The 8,802-nt window shown below is 52.1% G+C and overlaps 1 pseudogene; it reads right to left on the minus strand.

Annotated features, from left to right (window-relative positions):
• Nucleotides 1–286: 286 nt before the first annotated feature.
• LOC132511590 (fibroblast growth factor 11-like) lies at nt 287–5,264 on the minus strand (annotated as a pseudogene).
• Nucleotides 5,265–8,802: the final 3,538 nt, after the last annotated feature.

The raw sequence follows: 8,802 nt of genomic DNA on the forward strand, positions 1-8,802 counted from the left end.
GTCAGATACTCGGACTCTTATATGTATCCAGATACAAAGAACCATAGCTACACAGCATGCACACACATACACGTACACCCTAATTGAAATGAGTTTTCTCTGAAGCCCGTTTGACCAGATGTCTTTGGAAGGAAGAAGGGATATAGGATTTACAAAAAGGAAAATTGCAACAATAACAGGGTAAACTTACATGCTCACTAAACTGGCAAAAAAAAAAAAAAGTCGGAGGGGAGTTGAATAATGACATCCAATGCTGAGGACTAGTTTTTATAAAACAAGTGTTTTTATACATTGCCACTAACAAAGAAATGGTCGCTTTTTTGGGAAACATCTTTCTTATCGCTCCAGTAGTCAGATATGTTTATACTCTCTTTTGCTGTAATTCCACTTCTAGGAAGTTAATCTAAAGAAAAACATCAACAAGAAGAAAATTTGACTTATAGAAAAGTAGCCACAACACAGTTACTTAGGAAATAGTGGTAGCCAGATAAATATCTACAATTAAATCCCGTCATCTCAGTTTGAGGCAATCTTTTCCAGCCACATCACAATGACAATTATGAAGAATAGGGAACATCACAGAAAATATTTATGATAAAGTCAGTGAAAAAGAAGAGCACAAAACTGGGAGTTCACTGTGGATGGGATGAGATGAAGATTTGTCTACAAAGAGCTAAACAATGGAAAGTGAGAAACGAACAGTTCTTTGAGAGAGATATGACTATTATTGATTTGGTTTTTTGTTTGTTTACTTTAATGTTGTTATAATAAAGATTTCTGTTCCCAAAGCTATCTGTAATATAAAAAACCCAATGTAAGCCAGCCTGACAACTGCAGTAAAGATTTAACCCACTCACGGATAATGGACCCTTAGCAACTCCTATGTTCGAGGGGCTGTATACACAGACATGTGCATCTCTAAGAATGCCATGTGTACATTGGACTTGGTCAGCCTCCCAGCCTCAACCTACAAGAGTCTTAAATGACAAGCTAAGAATTGTCCATGGTGCTTCACAGGCCTAAGGCTCACCTCTGTTATTCTTCCAAGCCCTAAACTTGAATATTTTCAGGTGATCTATTTAATACAAATATCTGACCTTGCAGCTCTTGATCCTTGGAGATAAGACTCCAGTTGGTGAAAAAAGTTATTCAGTAAGGCCAGAGACCAAGTAAGGTCTAGGCTTTCCATGAACTAGCTCTGTGACCTTTGACCAAACTTGTTAGCATTCACTGAAAATTGACCGCTTTGGGTGCTGTGGTGGATGCCCTACACCAGAGGTCCTCAACCTTCAGGAGCGCCAGAATCACCTGGAGGGGGTTTCTTGTTGATACAGAGGTTACTGGGCCTCACACCCTGTGATAAGACTCAGTAGGACTGGAGTGGGGCCCAGGAATTTGCATTTTATCAAGCTGCCAAGTGACGTTGAAGCTGCTGACCCAGTATGGAGGGCCACTTGCTCTACATAGATTTTGCTCAAAATAACCTTGCAAATGAAGGGTCTTAAATAGCACTCCCATGAACTAAGAGGATAGAGAACTTGAGTGACTTAATCTTCTTAGTAATAAGATTACCTGCTCTTTCAAGAACTGAAATATGGAATTGATGAGACAATCCAGATACTAGTCATTTGCTCTGATGTGAATACCAACACACACGCACGCACACACACATACACACACACACATCTTCCCCTCTATTATGGAGACCCACTGCCAGCCTGCCTTCTTTTTCAATATGAACTATCTCCAGGGGTCAGTTTCCTGTTTGTTTTTTGTTTTGTTTTTCAGTCAATGAGAATGAACTGACTTAGTTGGTCAACTTAGAAACTTAGATGGTCAACTTAGAAACATGCATGGTTTCTGCTGTCACCAGGGATCCTCAGCAAAGTGACAGCATGCACTGCTAGTGACTCCGCAGATGACCCAGGCTTTGTGGTCTCAGGTTTATCAGTGTATCCACTGTGCTGCCTGGGTGAGCTGGGTGCTGGGGGCATGCAGAGGAGCTGCTGCTTTGCAGCTGTGTGCCAGCAGTCCATCTCTGTGCAGCTCAGCTGTAGTATGAGGAAAATAGCACTGACCTTCATCAGGCAGTGGTGAGGGTTCAATGAGCTGGCCGTGTAAAGAGCACAGACTGGTACCCAACAGAGATTTTCCTGGGACTTGATGAAATGGCTCCAAACTTGACATAAAAGAGTAAGAGGGTGAAAACAGCCAGAACACTCCTGGATGAAACACAAAAAAACAACAAAAAAAAGAGAGGGGAGCCTTTCTTAACCAGATACCATGGCTCATTACGGTCAATGCAGTGATAAAGTAGGTGACCAATAAAAAGAAAGTCCATAAACAGAACCACGTATGTATGATGTTATGGTATGTGATATGGCTTGTATGTCACATCAATTCAAAAATTAGGCCTGGAAAAATGGCAGTCCATATGGAAGAAAAGATTAAATTGGATCCTTACGTTACACCATATGCAAAAATCAACTGCAGATGGTTAAATGTTAAAAATACGCCCCTGGGGCTTCCCTGGTGGCACAGTGGTTGAGAGTCAGCCTGCTAATGCAGGGGACACGGGTTCGATCCCTGGTCTGGGAGGATCCCACGTGCCGCGGAGCAACTAGGCCCGTGAGCCACAACTACTGAGCCTGCGCGTCTGGAGCCTGTGCTCCACAACAAGAGAGGCTGCGACAGTGAGAGGCCCGCGCACCGCGGTGAAGATGGCCCCCGCTTGCCTCAACTAGAGAAAGCCCTCACACAGAAACGAAGACCCAACACAGCCAAAATAAATAAATTAATTAATAAACTCCTACCCCCAACATCTTCTTAAAAAAAAATACGCCCCTGAAAATTTTAATAGAAAACTTTAATAGAAATATCTTTTGAACTTTGGGGAAGGGAAAGATTTCTTAAACAAGATACAAAAATGTTGACTCTAAAAGAAAAGAATGATACATTTTCTGTATTACAATTAAGAGTTTTCTTTCTTAAAAAGACAACTTGAAAATAAGCTACAGGTACTTCCCTGGTGGTTCAGTGGTTAAGACTCCACGCTCCCAGTGCAGCAGGCCTGGGTTCGATCCCTGGTCAGGGAACTAGATCCTGCATGCTGCAACTAAGACCGGCGCAGCCAAATAAAGAAAGAAAGAAAGAAAAAAGAAAGAAAATAAGCTACAAATCGTAGACTATATGGCAATCCACATCTTAACAAAGGATTATATAAGAATGTATCAAGAGCTCCTTGATATCTGTGAGAGACTCTATTCTTGTTTAAAATGATTCAGAATGTATTGCCCTACATCACTGGCTTTGTGCTTGGCCATGTAACTTCCTTGAGCCAACAGAATGTGAGCAGATAGGACATGTGTCATAGCTTAGCAGAAGCTTTAAAAGCATTGCAAGTTTATTTTTCCTGGATCCTCTGCCAGGAGAATGACATATCCTAAACAAGAGCTGTTCCTTTAGCCTGAGCCCAGGAGTGGGAAGACATGGGGCAAGGACCTGACCCACAGGTTGGAACAGAGATGCAACTGACCTGCAGACTTGAGAGCAAAAAGGAATGTTTCTTGTTATAAGCCACCGATTTGGGGAATGAGTTGGGGGGGTTGTTATGGTAGTAAAAGCTGACCAATATGGAAACTAGTACCTAGCAGTGGGGTGCTGTGCTACCCAAAGAATAAAATGTGTGGTTTTGGCTTTGGGGCTGAGTGGCAGGCAGGGAAGTAACTACTATAGGGGGCTGGAAAACCAGCAAGCTATGTAATGTAATAGTTAAACATTTGGAAAAACTGTCACATGTGATCATTCGGAAGGGCTCCCTTCCCCTACACTGCTCCGCTGGGAACCCACAGAAGGAGAGCTTCCCAAACCTCCAAAGGCCAAAGCCTTCCTGGATTGATCTGTCATAGCATGTGTCCTCTTAAAACACTTATAGCCCCTTAGCTGTGTGTCACTAAATGTCCATGTCAAGGTCAATACCGTCCCATGTGGTCCACCTCTTCCCTGGGGGTCCATACTCACCCTCCAGGAACTTGGGCACAAAGTGGGTGGCTGCCTTGGTCTTCTTGACTCGATTTCCCTTCATGACTCGGCCCTCCTTGTACCAGGCCCGGCCAGAACGACGCTGGCGATAGAGAGCAGAGGCGTACAGGACATAGTAATTCTCAAAGACGCACTCCTTAAAGCGTCACTCAGCTGTGAAATGTGGCTGAGGAGACAAAGACCCAGAAAGGCACACACAGACAGAAACACAAAAAGACACATCACTGAACAGAAGGGAGCCCTGGGAAGAACAATGCAGGATATAATCCATATGTTTGAGACTGGCAGAGCCAACTTCTGAGTCCACACAGGAACTGGGAGAAAGGGAGGATGAGGAAGAGTCTGGTGGCCCCCCGAGGGCCGGGAACTAGACTTCTGGGGGCCTGGGATAAGAAGATAACTTCTCTCTGCTCTACTCCCAACCTCTCACCATCCAGGGCACCTGGAGGGAATTTCTGCTTGGAGGAGTTCCTGAATCCTTCCCCAGCATCCTGAATGACTCTGGGGAAGTGAGTAATAATGAGGTCTAGAGGAGGTTGGAGAAGACACAGGGGTCCTAAAAGGTTGAAAGAGTTGGACATTCTAAGAGCCTGGGGGTATTTAGGAGGCTATTGGAGGAGAAGGGATTGGAGGGAGGCTACAGGAGGTGCTTGGGAGCGGGCAGTGAGGACAGGGTGTCGGCAAGAGCTGGAGGGAGAGGAATCCCTGAGTTGCAAAATATCTGTAGCTGGGAAGGTTGTAGCTAGGGGAGTCCCCTGACTCCAGGCCACTCTGCCCCCTTGTCTCACCGAGCTGTAGAGCAGCCCCTCAGCGTTCATGGCCACGTAGTGACCCAGCTTGGCACTCTGGATGGTGACTACACAGAGCCCCACAGGGATCAGGTTGAAGTGGGCTGGGGGTGGAGAGAAGGGGTATCGGTACCCCAAGCCTCCAATCCCCATCTGAGCCCCCCCTCAATTATGGTCCTAGTTCTACTTCTTCCTTTGCAGGGTCAAAGAGCCAGACTGAAAACAACAGAATCTGAAGCCACAATAGGACGGTCATCTCCTATGCCTGAGCTCCCCCTTCCCACCCAGTAGCTGGATTCCCCTCTCACTGAAAGAGCTGGTGTCCTCTGGGGTGCCCTGGATGCTCCCATCGGGATTCGCCTGGAGGTAAAAACCCTGGCGGCAGAACAGTTTGGTGACGATGCCTTTGAGCTGAGGCTCTGGAGAGAGAGACATTCATCTTGGAACATGACATCTCTGTTCCCAGAAACATTGCTACACTTGGCGGGATCAGAGGAGAGAAAGAAAGGAGGATGGAGGGAAGGAAGAGGGTCCCAGGGCCCCAGCTCCCTGACCCTCTAAGCAAGCTCTCTCCCACCTCTCTTTGACTCCAGAGGAAGCTGGGGTGTGGGTCCCTTCTGCTTCCTCTAACCAGCTTTCAGTTTAATTGATTGAAATTTATTTAAAGGCTTAATTCCTACTCTACAGCTCAACCAGAATGGGGGGAGGGGAGAAGAAGGAAGAGGAAAGGGAGAGATATATGGAAACGCAGAGGACAGAGGGAGACAGGCAGAGCTGCTGAAAGGGCAGTGTGTTTGCGAATGTGGGGGGCATTAAGGTGACCCCAGGGTAGGGTCGCACCCTCAGGAGTGGGGGTGGGACTGGACCTGACGCTGACTCAGCACCTGCTGCTGCAGCTGCCGCTCGCTTCGCGCGGGCCTCGCCTTGGCCCACCGCCAGCCTGTCTGACACTGACCCATCTGTCTGTCTGTCTGTCTGTCTGCTGGCTCGCGGGGGCCCAGCCCTCCCTGAGGCTCAGCCTCTCCCCTTCAGCCAGGTAACCCGCCTGGGATGGGGGATATTCGTAACTAAACCAAGGAAATGGGGGAGGGGGCCAGGGAGCTGGTGAGGCAGGCTGACTCACGTGGGGCTGGGTCCCACACAAAGGGTGGGCTGCTGACCTACCACTGCGGAGGGCCGGCGGCGGGGGGAGGAGGACGCCAGCGGCGGGGTGGGAGGGTCTCCCCCTAGGGGAGCTGAGAGCGGACGGGAGCGAGGCCAGAGGGACTTCCCGCCTGTCGCACCGGGACGGGGACCACAGGCTAACCTTCACAACTCTCTTTGCCTGGCGCTTGCGGCCGAGTTCCCGGTACCCCCTCGTAGGTGGTACGACCGTCAGTCTCCGTGCGGGTATCCAGCCGTGTAGTGTGTCTGAGTTCCTCGCGGCAGAGGGTCTCCTGAGCCCGTGGGGCCCGATTTCTGAGCCGCGTAGGCGGTCATTGGGGAGTGCCCAGCTCCCTTCTTGAAGTGCACGTCACGGGAGGAGGGCGCACAGAGGGGCGGACTCGCGAGGTAGCTGCAAGGACACCCGGGGGAGAGCTGGGGAGATTGGTACCGAGCCAGGCAAGCTCGGCGAGGAGGAACGGAGCCAAGGCTCGGAGGAGCGGGAGAACAGGGGCGGGGTTGGGGCTTCCGGAGCCGCAGAAACCCTCGGGGTAACCCAGGCTTCCGGAACCCCCAGGCCCCTCCGCTCGGCATTGAAAGAATCTCTCATTGAGAGAGAGGGCACGGAGTCAGAAGATGGTGGGGGTGGGGACTCCTGTGTTGGGAGGGGGGGCGAGCGGGAGCTTCCAGGCTTCGGGGCACCAGGCTTAGCCCCTCAAGCCTTCCCCTTGCCCTCAAAAGCGAGGAGACTCGGGGTTATGGACGCGAGACAACGGAAACTGAGGCATCGTCTGGCCGAGGGTTTGTGGTCCAGGCCCACCCCCTTTCACTTTCGGGCAGTCCCCGTCAGTCGGGCCCCACTCTTCCAAGTCCCTGGCCTCAACCTCCCAGGCAGAGAGACCCCCGGCCCGGAGACCCCACCCCAGCCACTCACCCGGGCAGCGGTCCGGTCGCGCGCGCCGACCCCCCCGCACAGTCGCACCTTGGACAGCAGGATGAGGAGCTGCTTCTGGCAAAGGGACTTGGTGCCGCGGGGACACACGCGCCGCTGCGCCGACACGGGCCGGCTGCCCCCGGGCTCGTGGACCTCCCGCTTCTGCCGGATCAGGCTGCTGGCCAGTGCCGCCATGGCGCCCCGGGAGGAGACACCCCAAAACCGGCAGGCTCCCGGAGCGCGCTGGGCCCCCCCAGAGAAGCCCGCTAGCTCACCAGGACATGCTCTTGACTCTGCGGTCCGACTCGCCGCCTCACCCACGGGACCTGAGGATAAGCCCTAGACGACCCCCACCCCAGGCACCAGCTCCCACCCTTGGGCCTCTTGCTAGCTTCGCCAGACCCAGCAGCCTATGTACCTCTCAGTTGACCCCACCCTCGACCTTTGCCCCCCACAGAAAACTCCCCCTTCTCTGATCTCCAGTGTCCCTGTCCCCCACTAACACTATCCCAAAGCCAAGACCCTCAAATTTTCCAGGATGTGGTTCCAATATCCCCAGGCACCTTTCCACCCTATTTCCGGGCCGTGCACTCCTGCCAAAGCCACTCTTGTAATTTTAAGGGTGTGGGTCCTTAGCTTTGGGGATATTAGCTCACCCCACCCCTGCTGGGGTGCTGCCAGTGTCTAGGAAGAACCCAACCTTGGTGTCTTTTCTTTTGCCACCCTCTAATTGAAGAATCCCCCACTTTTTTCACTGAAATCCCCAAAAAAGTATGCCTTGAAATATCCAGACTGTCGCCAATCAGCAAGAAGAGGTTCCAGACCCTGTCTCTGGACGATACCGCTTTTTACCAAGTCACCCCCATTTCTAGTGGCACAGCATTCCAGCTGCTGAGCCCCTTTCCTCACCTTGTTACCATCCACTCCTTTTGAAGTCACCTCCAAATCCGCCCTTCCTAGTGGTTACACCAGGTGGTTGTCTGGAGGGCCCTGTGTCACCTCAGAATAAGGAGCATAGGTTTTTGGCTTTTTTCTTTTTTTCTGGCAGCCCCTAATTTCCTCGGGGACAGCTGGTGCTGTTTAGATCCCACGCCCTCCAATCCAACCAGCCCCCCGAGAGAGGAGTGCACCCACGTTGTCACGGGTCCCCAAATGTGAACAGACCCGCTATAAGTCAGAGCGCATCAGAGCTTTCTGCGACAGGGCTTCCTTGTCCTCCCTGGGACTGCCTATAGCGCCCCCTCTTCCTTCCCCGACGCCCCTCAACCTGTTCTCTCTTGTCGATCCGGGGACGGCTGGCGCTGGCTCCGTTTCCAGGCTCCTCCCTCCCTGTACCCCACAAGCGGAGCTTCCCCCCACGCCCGGCTAGACGTCCCGGACCCCAGGAAGGAGTGAGAGTGTCTCCGCAGAGAGCCCTGGTCTGGCGAAGTGAGCACTGGGCCTGGCGGCTGGACCAAGCGGAGCGGCGGCAGCGGCGGCAGCGGTAGCGGCTGTGGGAAGCTGAGGCGGCGGCAGCGACAGCGGCTTCCCCTCCCCCGAGAGCCGGTCCGGGGGCGGGGCAGGAGGCGGAGACGCCGGGAAAGAGGGGGAGGTGAAGCTGGGCGGGCGGAACCCCGGGGTTCCTTGGAGGCAGGGAGTGGCGACGGTCTTAGAGACAGGCGGAGCCGAGGCAAGGCCGCATGTCTCGCATGTCTCCGGGTTCAGAGGAGGAGGGACAAGGAGGCGACTTCACTGAATGGAACTCTGGATGGGGGGAGAGGTTGGGCTTAGATAGATGGAATGGCGGATGCCCCGAGAATGGAGAAAGGGACCCTACTGCCCGGGATGGAGGACAGAACTGGATGAGGAAGGTGGGGGGAATAACTGAAGAGAGAGCGGTGGTGGTGAGGTCTAGCC

The sequence above is a fragment of the Lagenorhynchus albirostris genome, chromosome 20 (genome assembly GCF_949774975.1).
Source record: "Lagenorhynchus albirostris chromosome 20, mLagAlb1.1, whole genome shotgun sequence".
In the NCBI taxonomy this organism is placed as follows: domain Eukaryota; kingdom Metazoa; phylum Chordata; class Mammalia; order Artiodactyla; family Delphinidae; genus Lagenorhynchus; species Lagenorhynchus albirostris.